Raw genomic sequence first — 17,383 nt, 5'->3', positions numbered from 1 at the left:
ACCTACACCAAACCACGCCCATCCACACTGGATAGCAGCTGTGTTTTTGCTTATTATTTTTAATTGTTTTTCCTTTCTTTTCTCAATATTTTTAATTTTTAATTTTCCCTCTGTTTTCTCTTTTCAATTTACTTATTTCCTTCTTTTCTCCCTTTCCCCCCTGGAGTCTGGGAAAGACCAACATTTAGGCACTGCCATGCTTAGATCAACTCTTACCATCCAAATAGTTTTTCCTTTATCTCATCCTTATCTTCCCCCTCCACAGGTTTTAAGCTCTCAGACTGTCCTTTATCTCTGGCTATCACCATCCCCACCCTCCTGCATGATTTTTTTTCCTTGTCTTTTCTTTCCTGTTCCTTTTTTTCTTTCCCCTTTTGGTTTGCTTCTTTACTTGTTCTGTCAGTACATTTGTGTGCTTGTGTTCTCTGTGTGTTTGTCTGTTTGTTTTCCTTTTCAGAGCTACCTCAAGAAACAACCCAAAGCGCACATAGTGGAAAGTCCCAAATATCCCTGAATAGGGAAATAAATTAATCAGAGGCATAACAAGAGAAACTGAGAGACACCATTAAAAGAACATCTCCTGAAATGACAGACCCTAGACAGTCAAAGAACCTCTTTCAATAGAGAAATACTAATAGATGCACAGTGCAGAACGAGCTTTTAAAACTGACAAGAGGAGAGCTCGGTCGGGGGTTTAGGGTCCACTTTCATTGGTCCGTACACTCACTTCTCAGACCCTAGCCATCAAAATGGTGAAGCAGATCGAGAGCAAGAGCAAGTATGCTTTTCAGGAAGCCTTGAACAGTGCAGGGGAAAAACTTGTAGTAGTTGACTTCTCTGCCACGTTGTGTGGACCTTGCAAAATGATCAAGCTCTTCTTTCATTCCCTCTCTGAGTAATTTTCCAATGTTGTGTTCCTTGAAGTAGACATGGATGACAGTCAGGATGTTGCTTCAGAGTGTGAAGTCAAATGCATGCCAACCTTCCAGTTTTTTTAAAAAAGGGACAGAAGGTGGGTGAATTTTCTGGAGTAAATAAGGAAAAACTTGAAGCTACCATCAATAAATTAATCTAATTATGTTTTCTGAAAACACAGCCAGACATTGGTTGTTGAAAACTTGTAAGTTTTTTTTATTAACAAAAAGGAAAGATCAAGTATGAAGACTATATACACAACTGCCATTTGATTATAAGTAACAATAAAATATTAATTCTACCCTTTTTAAAAAAATAATAAAACTGACAAGAGACAGAAAACTAGCCAAAATGACGAAACAAAAGAACTCTCCTCTAAGAAACTCCAGGAAGAAATCATAGCTACAGAACTGCTCAAAACAGACACAAACAACTTAACTGAACAAGAATTTAGAACAATTATCATAAAATTAATCACTGGTCTTGAAAAAAACCATCAGAGAAGCTATTGATACACAGACTAGGGACCTTAAAAATAGCTGTGATGAGTTAAAAAAGGTTATACATAAGGTGAAAAAAAATGGAGGCTCCACTGCACGGATTGAAGAAGCAGAGAGGAGAATAGGTGAATTAAAAGACACAGTTATAGCAAAAGAGGAAACTAAGAAAAAGAGAGAGAAATTGATACAGGAGTACGAAAAAATAATTAGAGATCTGAGCGATACAATCAAATGGAACAGTGTCCTTATCTTAGGAGTTCCTCAGGAGAAAGAAAAAGAGAAAGGTCCTGAAGGGGTGCTGGACCAAATTATACATGAAAATTTCCCCAATTTGGGGAAAGAGAAAGACATTGAAATTCAAGAGACATACTGAACTCCTCTAAGACGTAACAAAAACCGACCTTCAGCATGACATATCATCGTGAAACTGGCAAAATATAAAGATTAAGAGAGAATTCTGAAAGCAGCTAGGGATAAAAGGGCCTTAACATACAAAGGGAAACCTATCAGAGTGATTACAGACCTATCTACTGAAACATGGCAGGCCAGAAAGGATTGGCAGGAAATCTTTAATGTGATAAACAGGAAAAATTTGCAACCAAGAATTCTTTCTCCAGCGAGCCTGTCATTCAAAAGAGAAGGAGAGATAAAGGTTTTCCCAAATAAACAAAAGTTGAGAGAATTCTTCACCACCAAACCAGCTCTACAAGAAATCCTAAGAGGAACTCTATGAGAGAAAGGTAGCAAGGAATATAAGACACCAGAGACATCAATACAAACATGAACCCTACAGAGAACACAATGAATCTAAACCCACATTTTTCAATAATAACACTGAATGTAAATGGACTGAATGCTCCAGTCGAATGACAAAGGGTAGCAGAATGGATCAAAAACCAAAATCTATCTATTTGCTGTCTACAAGAGACTCACCTTAGACCTGAAGACACCTTCAGATTGAAAGTAAGGAGATGGAGAAATATGCAACTGGACGCCAAAAAAAGCCGGAGTAGCCATACTTATATTGGACAAACTTGACTTTAAAGTAAAGGCAGTAACAAAAGATGAAGAAGGACATTATATAATAATTACAGGGTCTCTACATCAGGAAGAGCTAATAATTGTAAACATCTATGCACCGAATTCGGGAGCTCCCAAATACATAAAACAACTAATCACAAACAGAAGCAATCTTATTGATAAGAATGTGCTAATTGCAGGGGACTTTAATACCCCACTTACAACAATGGATAGGTCAACCAGACAAAAAAAATCACTAAAGAAACCATAGACCTGAATGTCACACTGGGACAGATGGAATTAATAGATATATTTAGAACTCTGCATCCTGAAGCTAGGGAATTCACTTTCTTCTCAAGTGCACATGGCACATTCTCCAAGACAGATCACATAGTGGGGCATAAAGCAGCCCTCCATAAATACAAAAGAATTGATTTCATACCATGCACACTTTCAGATCACAATGCTATGAAACTTGATATCAACCACAGGAAGAAGTCTGGAAAACCTCCAAAAATATGGAGATTAAAAAACTACCCTACTAAAGAATGATTGGGTGAACCAGGCAATTAGAGAGGAAATTAAAAATATAGGGAAACAAATGAAAATGAAAATACAACAATCCAAATTCTCTGGGACGCAGCAAAGGCAGTCTTAAGAGGAAAGTTCATTGCAATCCAGGTCTATTTCAACAAACTAGAAAAAGTGCAAACTCAAAACCTAACAGAGCACCCAAAGAAACTAGAAAGGGAGCAGCAAGAGCACCCCAAACCCAGCAAAAGAAGAGAAATAATAAAGATCAGGGTAGAATTAAACAAGATAGAATCCACAAAAACAATTGAACAGATCAATGAAACCAAGAGTTGGTTTTTTGAAAAAATAAACAAAATTGATAAACCTCTAGATAGGCTCCTCAGAAAGAAAAGAAAGAGCACCCAGATAGACAAAATCGTGAAGGAAAATCGATCTATTACAACAGATCCCTTGGAAGTACAAGCAATAATCAGAGATTACTATGAAAAATTATATGCCAACAAACTGGACAATCTAGAAGAAATGGACAAACTCCTAAATGCACATGCACTACCAAAATTAAAATGGGAAGAGATAGAAAATCTGAACAGACCCATAACCAGTGAAGAAATCGAATCAGTTATCAAAAATCTCCCAACGAATAAAAGCCCAGGGTGGGATGGATTCCCAGGGGAATTTTATCAGACATTTAAGGCAGTTAACACCGATATTTAGCAAGTTTTTAAAAAAATAGAAATGAATGGAAGACTTGCAGCATCATCCAACAAAGCACATATCACTTTGATTCCTAAGCCAGACAGAGACCCAACAACAAAAAAAGAGAACTACAGGCCAATATCCTTAATGAATACGGATGCAAAAATGCTCAACAAGATACTAGCAAATCGAATTCAACAGCATATAAAAAGAATTATCCATTATGATCAAGTGGGATTTATTCCTGGGCGATAAGACTGGTTCAATATTCGCAAATCCATCAACGTGATACAGCACATTAACAAAAGAAAAGAAAAAAAAACCATATGACCCTGTCAATAGATGCAGAAAAAGCATTTGACAAAATACAACATCACAACAATAAAAACCCTCAAGAAAGTCAGGATAGAAGGAACTTACTTGAACATTATAAAAGCTATTTATGAAAAGTCCACAGCTAATGTTATCCTCAATGAGGAAAAACTGAGAGCTTTTCCCCTGAAATCAGGGACATGACAGGGATGTCCACTCTTACCACTGTTGTTTAACAGAGTGCTGGAAGTCCTAGCATCAGCAATCAGACAACAAAAGGAAATAAAATTTTCAGAATCAGCAAAGAAGAAGTCAAACTTTCACTTTTTGCAGATGACATGATACTCTACATGAAAACCTAATTGGCTCCACCAGCAGCCTTCTAGAACTGATCAAAGAATTCAGTAAAGTCACAGGGTACAAAATCAATGTACAGAAATCGGTTGCATTCCTATACACCAATAATAAAACAGTGGAAAGAGAAATCAAGAAACTGATCCCATTTACAAATGCACGAAAAACCATAAAATACCTAGGAATAAACCTAACTAAGGATGTAAAAGATCTATATGATGAAAACTATAGAAAACTTATAAAAGAAATTGAAGAAGACACAAAGAAATGGAAAAATATTCCATGCTCATGGGTTGGAAGAATAAACATAGTTAAAATGCCATTACTACCCAAAGCAATCTACACATTCAATGCAATCCCCATCAAAGTTGCACCAACATTCTTCTCAAAGCTAGAACAAACTATCTTAAAATTCATATGGAACCATAAAAAACCCTGAATAACCAAAGTAATACTGAAGAAGAAAACCAAAATGGGAGGCATCACAATCCCAGACTTTAGCCTCTACTACAAAGCTGTCATCATCAAGACACGTGGCAAAAAACAGACACTTGGACCAATGGAATAGAATAGAGAGCCCAGAACCAGACCTACAAGTGTATGGCCAATTAATCTTTGACAAAGCAGGAAAGAGTATCCAATGGAAAAAAGACAGCCTCTTCACCAGGTGGTGTTGGGAGAGCTGAACAGCAACATGTTGAAGAATGGAATTAGACCACTTTCTTACATCACACACAAAAATGGATAAAGAATCTGAATATGAGACAGGAAACCATAAAAACCCTACAGGAGAAAGCAGGAAATAGCCTCCTTGACGTCAACAGCAGCAATTTCCTACTCAACACATCCCCAAAGGCAAGGGAATCAAGAACAAAAATGAACTCTTGGGACCTCATCAAGATAAAAGCTTTTGCAATGCAAAGGAAACTCTCAAAAAAAATTAATAGGCAACTGACAGAATGGGAAAAGATAGTGGCACATGGCATATCAGATAAAGGGATAGTATCCAAAATCTACAAGGAACTCACCAAACTCCATACCTGAATAACGAACAATCCAGTGAAGAAATGGGCAGGAGATCTGAACAGACACTTCTCCAAAGAGGATATCCAGATGACCTACAGGCACATGAAACAATGTTCAGCGTCACTCCTCATCAGGGAAATACAAATCAAAACCACACTGAGATACCATCTCACACCAGTCAGAGTGGCTAAAATGAACAAATCAAGAGACTATGGATGCTGGTGAGGATGTGGAGAGATGGGCACCCTCCTATACTGTTGGTGGGAATTAAACTGGTGCAGCCGCTCTGGAAAACAGTGTGGAGGTTCCTCAAAAAACTATCCATAGAACTCCCCTATGACCCAGAAATAGCACTGCTAGGGATTTACCCAAGGGATACAGAAGTGCTGATGTATAGGGGCACATGTACCCTAATATTCATAGTGGCACTTTCTACAATAGCCAAATCATGGAAAGAGTCCATTACCCGATGAACAGATCAAGAAGATGTGGTATATATATACACTGGAGTACTATATGGCAATGAGAAAGAATGATTTGTAGCAAAGTAGATGGACCTCGAGGGTGTCATGCTAAGCAAAATAAGTCAGGTGGAGGACAGATACCATATGTTTTCACTCATAGATCTAACAGGAGAAACCTAACAGGACCATAGGGAGGGGAAAGGGGAAAGAGAGTTGGGAAGAGAGAAGGACACAAATCATGAGAGAATATGGAATACTGAAAACGATCTGAGAGCTGAAGGGGGAGTGGAAAAGGAGAAGGGGGTGATGGTCATGGAGGGAGTCACTTGTGGGGATTATATGGAAACCAATTTGATAATAAACTATTATTTTAAAAAAAACTTAGAAAATATTAATGTTTCTGTATTAGGGATAATCTGTATGACAAGTTTATATTTAAAAATTCCAAAAAATGTCAGGGCTCACTGTTGTATTCCCATTTAAAAAGTTGTCAGTTATAGCTTTACCTCACTGGCTTCTTGAAGCTCAGCCACCATCATGAACATCATAGTAACTATCCCAAGCAGGAAGCTCATGACTAACTGACTACTTCAGCAGCAACAAATGGTCACTGATGTTCTTTGCCCTGGGAAGGTAACAGTACCTAAGCATTTGAAAAAACAAACCAAAAAAAAGAACAAAACTAGCCAAAATGTAGAAGATCGCACCAAATATCATCATTGTATTTGGGTTTGGAACCCATTTGGATGGTAGCAAGACAATTGGCTTTGGCCTGATATATGATTCCTTGCATTATGTAAAGAAAAATGAAGCCAAACATAGACTTGCAAGACATGGTCTATGTGAGAAAAAAAAAAAAAGATTCAAGAGGGGCTCCCAGGTGGTTCAGTTGGTTAAGCATCTGACTTTGGCTCAGGTCATGATCTCACAGTTCATGGGTTCTAGCCTCACATCGGGCTCTGTGCTGACAGCTCAGAGCCTGGAGCCTGCTTCAGATTCTGTGTCTCCCTCTCTGCCTCTTCCCCACTTGCACTGTATCTCTCTCTCAAAAATAAATAAACATTGAAAAAACCTACAAAGAAAAGAAAAAGATTCAAGGAAACCATGAAAGAAACATAAAACAGAACAAAGAGAGTTGGGGAAACTGCAAACGCCATTATTAGTGCTAGCAAAAAGTCAGGTAGAGATTGGGTAACAGAAGGAGTAAAGATCCTGCAGTGACTTTATCTGTGGTGATTGTACAGATTTTTCACAAGAGGGTTAATACACTAAGAACTTTAAAAAAATGTCCATCACAAATAGCGCCATTTTAATTGCTGGGCAGTAATGAAAGAATTGTGGCAATTCTACTACATGAGTGATAAACACGCACCACATGATGGTCAGGTTACATCACACCACACAAAAGGAACAACAGTTTTATACTAATTTGAATAGAGAAAAATGATCACAGTTTCGATTCCCCCATTGTTTATGACAGAACTGACATTTCAATTGCAAGACAACCTACACCATAGCAATCCCATGGCAAGCAGGGACTTTATTCCCACAAAACAGTATTGCCTGTCAAGAAAAATCCATGCTTGTTTAATGTGATTTTTATCAATGTTCATATTTTTTGTATTTAATTATAAATTTGAGGTTTTATGGCTATTTATTAGCCATAAACCCATGGATTTTCTAACTAGTTTTATGTTTATTGCATAAATAACCTGAGAGAAAATTAATTTATATCAGCATAGGTTATGGGTTTTTTTCCTTCCTTTTAAACAAGTTCATTTACACATTATTCAAATTTCTGAAACACAGGCAAGTAAAAAGTACTTGGTAAATGTAAATAATCACTTGAAGTGGTAAAGTCAAGTTTACTTCCCAGTCTCTTCAAAAACAGACCCATTCACTTCACACTATGCTGTGTGATCTCCAGCCTGAGATTAATTGACACTCTTCTCTCTAATTCCCTCTTCTCAGCATCCATCATTTCCTTCCGTGTCTCCAGTGTGCTAGTGTCATTGATCAGGAAAGGTTTAATACCAATATTCTTGACTGCTCGCTTTGAACTCTGATAAAAGGCAGGGGCTGTGGGAGCCCATTTGGACATTTCACAAAAGGGTGATTGATGGGGGTGTCTGGGTGGCTCAGTCAGTTAAGTGTCCAATTCTTGATTTTGTCTCAGGTCATGCCCTCACAGTATGTGAGATCGAGCCTCATATTGGACACTCCATTGGCACAGAGCCTGCTTAGAATTCTCTCTCCGCCCCTCTCTTTGCCCCTCCCCACCCTTCCCCTGCTTGCATACTGTCTTTCCCTCTCTCTCAAAATAAATAAATTTTTTTAAAAGGGGTCGTTGATGGATAGACTGACTTCCTCCATGAGGAAAAGCACCCAGATTGAGTATAGATGTGTCTGTAGTCTGGGCAGAACTTCCTCCAAGGAAAGGACTGAATGGAACAGGGTATAAAAGTCAAACCATTTAAATTTATTGCCAGAGAGCACTGGGTTGGTGGAAAATTTTGCTGGGCTTGCCTTACAACTGAACCTCTCCCTCTGCCCACCCCGGCTTCCTTTGCCTTCCTTTACATGTAATGATGTGTAAGAGACCTTCTGTGCCCCAAGCTGTAGCTCATCTTCTGCGTCTGGGGAGTCCAAGCTGGGATCTTGAGTAACTACTGTGTTGCAGGTGGTAGGTTGCCATGTTTTTCTCCCACAATTAGTTTCCTTTGATTCTCTAGCAGTCCGTTTACACTACAGAGTGTATTATATTCCCATTTTGCATGTGAGGCTAGTGGAAATCAGAGAAATCCACTTACTTAATCAGAGTCACATAACTGACAAGTTGTAAAGCCAGAATGAAATCATGACTTCACCTCCAGTAGCCCAGCACTCTTTATTGTATTCATTAAAATAACCCTCAAAGATGATTTAATGAGTGTTTAATTTATGCCAGACACTGTGCTAGCTCTTGGGTGGGTAAGTAATGAGAACAGAAATCTGTTATGCCACCTCTCTGAAACTTACAGTCTAGTGGGGAAAGCAGACATTTCACAAATGATACAATTTCAAGAAATTACAACTTATATGTAAGAAGAGGCATAGATGGCCAGGATAATCTGGAAAGGGGGGTTTTGAACAACTGCTTCTAATAAAAAAAATAACATTCCATCTGATATCTCATGGATGAGCAAGGCTTATCTAGGCAAATAAGAAAGGAAATAATATTTAAGACAAAAAATATTAGATGCACAAAGGCCCTGTGACAGAAGGTAGCATAGTTAAAAAAAATAAAAAAGGAAGATCTCTAGAATTGGAATCACAGAGAAGGGATAAAGTGATCTGAAATGAGACCTGAGAGATATAAATGAAGGATAAGGAAGCCTACCTAAGATAAGATGTTTTATCTTAATTCTATCAATAATGATAAGATATCCAATAATTTCAAAAGTTACCTTTGCATTTGAAGAGATCATTTTTTCTTCAGAACAAGGTATAGCCATTAGAGAGGGTAAGAATAAATGCAAGAGGTGATCTAGAAGTCCAAGTCAAAGATGTCAAGAGCTTAAGATGGGAAGAGCAGATGGAGTAGACAGCCAAAGGGGTCAGCACAATGGAATGGGGATAGGTCGTGCTATACATAAAATGTGACATGTAAAAGTTATTGGGGTGCCTGTGTGACTGGGTTGGTTAAGCATCTCACTTCAGATCAGGTCATGATCTCATGGTTCATGGGTTCATGCCCCATGTTGGGCTCTGTGCTGACAGCTCACAGCCTAGAGCCTGCTTCAGATTCTGTGTGTGTGTGTCTCTCTCTCTGTGTCCCCCCTTAAAGACAAAATATACATTAAAAATTTATAGAGTTGAAAGTTACCAATATGCCATTGGATAATTGTAGCGACACTTTCGTTGGGCAGAGCATAAATTCTACTGCAGAAGACAAATTCTACTGCACTAGAAGGGGAAAGAAAGCTAAACTAATACACATACAAAGCCTAAAGAGACAGGAGATCCTGGATCAGACAAATAACCAGCCTTAAAGGGAGGTAATATCGATAATTTTTCTTCCTGGTCCACAACAAAACTATGTTCATACATCCTCATAGCATTTGGATTTCTTAATGTTTCCTTCTTTTTCAGAATCAAGGTTGCCTATTTTATAATGGATCCTCTAATTTATACATATGAAGTCTGTTCCTGATACTTTGTCCCATCTTTGGCCACTAATTTAGGAATAGCCTCACCCATCGTTCTGCATAGGTAATGGCCTTGCTGTAAAATTAGGGCCCCCCACATCATTCCTTAGAGGATGGAAGAGAATGTTTATAAAACCTCTATATAGATACTAATAATTTTTGTTTCCTGTACATTACTTATGAATTTATCTATCAGGCTCATCAAAGTGCTTGCATTTTCGAGAACTTTAAAGATTGTTTATTCTTATAAATAAGATTTTATTTCATTAAGGCATGTAATAAGCTAGCTAAAAGCCTTTCATTTTGAAAGCAGTACTCACCCGTAAACTAACATGAGAGGTGTTGAGAGCTATAGGATAGAACTCAAAGAGATAAATCAACATTTCACCCAATAAATAGGGCACTTTGCTCTCAAGAGGAGAACTTGATCATTTTTCACTTCCTTCCTGTCTGTTTCTATTCTGGTCTTTCCTCTACACAGAACTGGATTTATCTTTCAAACCATTCTAATCATCCAGGCTCATGCTTGAAATCCTAGAATCATTGTCCATTTCCTACAGAATGGAGTAAACATTTTAGCTTGGCACTTAAGACTTTTTGAAATCTGGTTCCAAGCTATGTTTTCAGTGTCATCTCCTGCCATAACCCCCCACCCCCCATGCCCACGATGCTCTCCTTCCAGAATTGCTCATGGGCTCCCCAGCAAAACATGCTAACACATACTTCCTTGGTTTTGCATATGCTGTTCCTTTCATGTGGAATCCCTTCCATTTTATTCTTTTCTGGAAAATACCTGCTTACAATTGAAGAACTGTTTCAAGTGTTACCTTCCCCAAAGAGCCTTCCTGAGTGCCCACATAGTTACTTCTTTTCCTCCTATTTCAAAAAAGCTTTGTAAATATTTCTGTCATCTCCATCATGATATTTTGTGATGGCGTCTTTACTTGCCTGTCTTCCTAAAGTGCTTTTAGGTGGATTATAGAATTTGAGGAAGATACAACATATACAGATTAAGATTCTACTTTTGTTGTTGTTTGCTTGTTTTTAACAGGGATATAGAATCAATACAAGCAAACTGATACAAGCAAAGTGGCAGCACAGAGCTGTACACATGTAGCTTCCTCATCATAATCTACATTGCCAGTCAGGTCACCCAGGGCACAAGCATCTCATAAACACTTGGGGTTTATATATAGAGAGAGGCTTAAAAATATAGGAAACCTTGGGGGTGCCTGGGCAGCTCAGTCATTTAAGCATCTGACTCTCGATTTTGACTCAGGTCATGATGCCATGGTTCAGGAGTTGAGCCCTGAATTGGGCTCCACACTGATAGCACAGAGCCTGTTTGGGCTCCTCTGCCTCTCTGTCTGCTCCACACACACAACCCCCCCCCCCAACATGCACACATGCTTTCTCTCTCAAAAATAAACTTTAAAAAAAATATGTAGGAAAACTTGCATGAAACTACACACTCTCAAAACTTACTATTTCAAAAAAGTGTGTAAACACACTGTTTACATGCAGTGTTACAGAGGGAAAGCAGAGAGAGTTCTGGAAAGAAGCGCTGGAACAGTATAGAGGTTATTAGCCATGACTTTCAGATGGGAAAGATCTGATTTTGAGTGCCATGTCTTCACATATTAGCCCTTTGATTTTTAGTGCAAGTTACTTAAATCTTCTGATCTTGCAAAATATGGATTAAAATAACTACCTCACTGGGCAGCAGAGGACCTGGCAAACAAAAGCTATCACAAAGGGGCTTATTCTGAAAGGAATACTATGCTTAGGAGAAAAAAGGAGCACTCTACTAATCAGTATAACAATTACTAATTTCCTGTGAACAGGGATTGAAACTAAAAGGATTTATCTAGCCTGGTTGTTTTTTTCTCAGGAACTTTGCAAAAACAATTCAATGTCATTTCCAGACTGGTTAATTAGTATCTGAGAGAAATTGAGGGAAGCTACTGTTTGGCTGAATTTTCAAAAAGGTTTGCTTTGTTTAGACCTCCAGGGTCTGAACTAGGACACAGCATATACTTAGAAAACAAGACTCTGAAGAGCTGAGAGTTGCCTTCTTCCTTGAGAGAACAACTTTCTTACGAGAAGTCCTAAAATGTCCCAGAGGATATGGAATATGTTTGTAGGAAGTCGTACATCTTTTTAAATCTAAGAACCTTGACACTGTTCATCAGTTTGTTGGAACACTGTCAACATGTTCAAGTTGAACTCTGGATTATGATAGTGGGAGATAAGAAAAGGCTTTGGGATTCTAGTTTAGTGTGTTTCTCCTTTATTATTTTCAGTGGCAGAGTGCTTTTCCTAGGATAGCCTACCTGGAGACCTAATTTACACAACAGAGAAAATGGTAGCTTCCCATCTGTGAAACAAGAGGCTCTTTGTCTCAGCTCTCTTGAATTCTCTCACCTTCATGCTCCTCAATCCCACACACAGAGGAGCCCTTGGGTGCATGCTCTGACAAGGCACCTCAGAGCAGAGGGTGGAAACGTCCAGGGTGTTGGGAGAAGCATGGATTTCAGCGTCTAAGTGACTAGGATGGCAGAAGCCACCATCACCCAAAAACATGCTTACTTTACATGAGTATCTTTTTCTCTCTAAAATCCAGTGTCTTCTTTATCTTCTTTATACAACGTGAATAGGGAGAGTTGTTTTCTATTTGTTTCTTTGTTTCACAGAATTGTTATAATAACTGAATAATCTTAATAATGACAGGCAACATATATTGAGGGCTTACTGTGTGTCAAGAACTTTGAAAGTATTTTCCAAGGAATATCTACTTTAATCCTCACAAAACCTAGGAGGGTGTCACTTTATTATCTCTTGCTCCCTTCTTATCTATATTACCAGACTTTCGTCTCTTTGCCATTCTTAATAGAACACTCTAAGGTAGCACAGTTAGTGTTAGATAGATCCAGCTTTCAATCCACGATGGTTCTTCTCCAGACCACTCACTGTTAGCCATCAGCTTCTAAGCCAATACTGAGTGGCATATATGCAGAGCCCAGCATCTAGGACTGCTCTCAGCAGGTGAAAATCCTCTCAACATCCATTTTATGCCAAATAAGATATGGCAAATAGTAATAACTCTTATAACATTATTATTGACTTATCAAATGGGCACGTATTTAAATATCCTAATTCAATGTGATGAAATTACATTGATGTTGACTTTACTGAAGTCCTACATTTTTATTCCCTTCCACCATCTTGAAAACAGTTAATTTTTTTTTTTTTTGGATACTACATGTTTCTGGTTTTCCTCCTGCATCTCCACCCTTTCCATATCCAGTTCCTTTCTAGATCATCTCCTCACACAAGTCATACAACTATTCACCTTTCACAGTATTCAGGGTGACACCCTCCCTTTCAGTTTCACTCTTTAAAACTCTTACTCATCAAATAGCATCCATACTCCCACTGATGATTGTAACCTAGGTCTCATCTCTGAGATCTATTCTCATACATAGTCAGACTTGACCAGTTCTCCCTTCAATATGGTGGACTGAACACATTGTGCAGGGTGCATGGTGGCCAAAATAGTACCACCTAATGTGTGGTTCTGGAGATATAAAATAAAGATTTACTAAGACAGAGAGTAACTCTACTTCAGGGTAAGGTGGAGAAGAATCTGGACTGTTTTCTCCTCTCCTTTCTCTTTTCCCCTCTCCTGTTCCCCCCCTCCTCTCCTTCCTTCTCCTCTCCTCTCCTCTCCTCCTCTTTCCTTCCCTCCCCTCTCCTTTCCTTTTCTCTCCTCTCCTCTCTTTCCTTATTTCTTTTCTTCTCTTCTCTAATTCCAATGAATCCACCCTCTCTTCTATTACTTCAAGCAAACCAGAAATTAGTAATCAATAGGCTACTTGCTATTTTTCTACATCTAATTCCTCTCCTTTGTTTTGAGGATGAGGGTAGGCAACCACTCCTAAAACTACTTCTGCCAGCTTAGATACTCAGCACAGTCACCCATTTCTATCTCTTTTCTTGACTTACCATGCTTCATCCTTTACACTCCAACCTTCCGCCAGCTTAATGTGTCCCTGTCTAATCATGACTTAAGGTGAGTTACAAGAAAGCCTTTCTTTTACTCTTTCTTTTCTGATTTTTAATAGTCAGGCATTCTAAGAAAATTTTGAAAACATCTAGTGTTATGTCTCTTCACAGACAACATTTTTCTTGACATTTCCTCCCATCCAGAACAATGGATCATTGCGTCCCACTTCCTCTTACCTTGCCAGAACCTATTCGTTTTGTTGCTGAGACTTCAAGTTGATGTCACAACTGAATGTGATATTTGTTTTCATTTTTATAACTCAGACCAGATCATTCAACGTAAGAGCAACTTACAAAGAGCTCAGCACAATCCTGCTCCGACTTGTTCCAGGGAAGATGGATTTCACCTGAGAGCCCAGGCACATCCCTGTACTCAGGGGCCTGTATCACTCACTGCTGTCACTAGAAAGAGTGAGTGCTTCCTTCAGATTTGCCAGGTCATAGGCTTGCTAGGCAACGTTTCAAAGCAGCTGATAGTTCATCACTGCCATTAATAGTAAGAATGAGAGTAAGTAGCAGGGATAGGTTGAGTTGGAAGAGAAAGGCTTCAAAATCTGTCACAAAAGCTCTGGGAGGCAAATTGGGTTCAGGGAGGCTCATGTATGTGACAGACTCAAATGCCACGAAAACCAGTCCATGATCATCTGTGGGAGGAAAAGGAAATCACTAACTACGATTTGAATCGTGTCTATTGCAGGTGTCCTTCTTACAAAAGGCATGATCCTAAACCAGATATATTCAAACAACGACCTAATAATACCACATGGATTTATAGTAATTTTTTTCAACCCTTTGAAAGAACAGAACCACATGAAAATGCAATATGTTCCTTTCCATGAAGTTACACAGGGATTTTTGGTATCATAGGTACCACTGAATGTTATACAGTTAATGAGAAAATTAAGCTCTGGCTGCAATGCCACATGTTCCTTTGTTCCTAATGAACACTGACATTAGTGCTCAATTAACAATGACACGTATAATCATAAGAGTCTTTGCTCTGATTCCAACCCAGTATGGCTGGACCATAAGGAGACCTCCCAGTGTGATCAGATCAAAGCTCCTATGCAGTGTGTCTTTTCAGAGCAGGGAAGAGACAAATTAATCATATCTATCTAATTTTAAGTAGCATGGTCAAAGAACCATTGGGGAAAACTCATGGTGGGGGCATGGAGAAAGCCAGCCTTGAGAGAGGTTCGTGTCATAAAAGAGACAAAATTTCGTGCCCAGCAGTATCTGTTTGCAGTTTTCTGCTTTATAATTTTTCTCACAGATATTTAAAATTAAATTAGCACTTTTCTTTTTTAATAAGAGATATAAAAAGCACTCTTTGGTCATGATGCATAGCGCATTAGCTACAATTACATCAATATATCTTTCTCTGCTTCTTTATGCAGTTTTTGATTTTTTTTTTTCCTTTCTAACCTCCTTTGGGGAGCTCTTAGGGAGTGCTTTTGCTAATAATTAATAATGGGAGGATTCTCCTGAGGAAATCGTTTTGGAATCGTTATGCTCTTCTAATAAATTGTCATTTCAGAATTCTAATCAGCAAAATTTGGATTCCAAATGTTTGGTAATTACAGTGGCCCATTGCATCTGGATTGATTAAAATGTAAATGCAACTGATTCTGTCTTCAAAAGCCGATAGAAAGCAATGCGCATATATTCATGTAGAACAGGATTCACGTGCTTGGGAACTTTAAGGGAGAACCTGATACTGGGATAATAAAAGGATATCTTTCTATCTCTGCATCAATGGGCTTCTCACATTCAATCGCACTTTATTCTTTCATTAGTCTCTGCTGCAGCTGCTCCAAACATCTAAACTCTCTCAACAAAGTCACACAACCACATTCATATCGTATCGCTGCTTTTATCTGCCTGAAATGTGTGGCGGTGCCATGTCACTGTCATCTAAGGAGCTCCAACCATTGCACCGGTGTGTAAAGGAACCCCTAGCAGTCCTTTGAGAAAGATTGAGGCAGAACAAACAGAACAATAACCAGCTGCATAACAACGGGATGTTTACTGAACGGTGTACCAAAGTCAAGACGTGTAGACTGATCTCTACAGTCAACAATCCACCCCCCCTCCCCGAACCAATGGAAGGTCAGATTTCAGACTCACTTTTCTGAAAATGTCTCTCTTGTTTTAGTTAAGGATAGTGTCTTTTCCAGACTGTTATTCTTTGCAGATTCCCATATAATACAAATTGCAAACTTTAAAACTTTACATCCAAACATCGGTCCGTAGAATCTGAGAAGCAGATTACTTCACAGCTCTCTTTGGGACGAGTAAAGTGTGCCAGCAGTTTGTCAAATCTATCTGCATGTTACCAACACCCAGGGGACTTATTGAGCTTGTTTATTGTGTTTGTTTTTATCAGTGCTCAAGCCTCACCCACAGAGATTCTGATTTAAGTCGTGGATGGAGCACTGGCAACTAAAAACTCCACAAATAATGCTATTTTGCAGAAAGGTAGAGAGAAACACTTTTAAGCAAAGGGATTAATTTCCACATGTACCTAAGTGGGCATAAGGCTACGCTAAAGAGGGATGGGTTCTTCACTTCTGAAACAAGGTACGACAGTGTTCGTTTAGCAAATATTAATTGAATGCATACCTGGTGCCCATTACTGTTCTAGGCAATGTAGCAGTGAATTGAGTAGACAAGGATCCTGTCTTCAGAGAGCTCACCATCTGGTGGGAAAGATAGAAAGTAAACTATCAACAAACAAACTGGAGAACGAATCAGCCAAATCATCCTCCAAAAGCGGAAAGTGCTGTGGATGGAATTTATAGAACAGGTTGGTGAACATGGGGAACATCCAGAATGCGGGGCTGCTAGAGAAGAGAATCAAGGAGGTGCCTCAGCAGAGTAACATCGAAGCTGCAACCTGAATGGTGGGCAGGAGCCTATTAAGCAGAGATCTGAGAGAAATCTTCCTGGCTGGACACACAACTAAATAGACCTGAAGTAAGATCTGGCTTAGTATATTACAGGAAGGACTTCAGAGATTAGATTAGTGAGGCTGGAGTGAGGCAGCAAAGGGGAAGGTGGGGGAGAGGCACATCAGTAAAGCCATTTCAGTTATGGGAGCTATCTGAATTTTGTCCTAGTTTTTAATGAGAAATGGTTTGGGGTTTTGATTTAGAGGAGGACATCGTAAAAACTTTGAATAGAGGTAAGGGAAAGAGACTCAAAGGAGTGGATTCACACTTCTCAGTAATAACAGAGAAAGAGATGGTTATAATCTTAGGAGTTTTGTCTGATATTCAGGGATTTGGTTTCAGTTGTTGTTATTTTACAA

At 38.8% G+C, this 17,383-nt stretch overlaps 1 pseudogene; it reads left to right on the top strand.

The window, feature by feature from the left end:
• Window positions 1-749: 749 nt before the first annotated feature.
• On the top strand, window positions 750-1,075 carry LOC115281086 (annotated as a pseudogene).
• The last annotated feature ends 16,308 nt before the right edge of the window (window positions 1,076-17,383 follow it).

Source organism: Suricata suricatta, chromosome 16, assembly GCF_006229205.1.
Source record: "Suricata suricatta isolate VVHF042 chromosome 16, meerkat_22Aug2017_6uvM2_HiC, whole genome shotgun sequence".
NCBI lineage: Eukaryota > Metazoa > Chordata > Mammalia > Carnivora > Herpestidae > Suricata > Suricata suricatta.
Note: the sequence above shows the minus strand (reverse complement) of the source record. Positions and strands in the feature narration are given on the sequence as shown.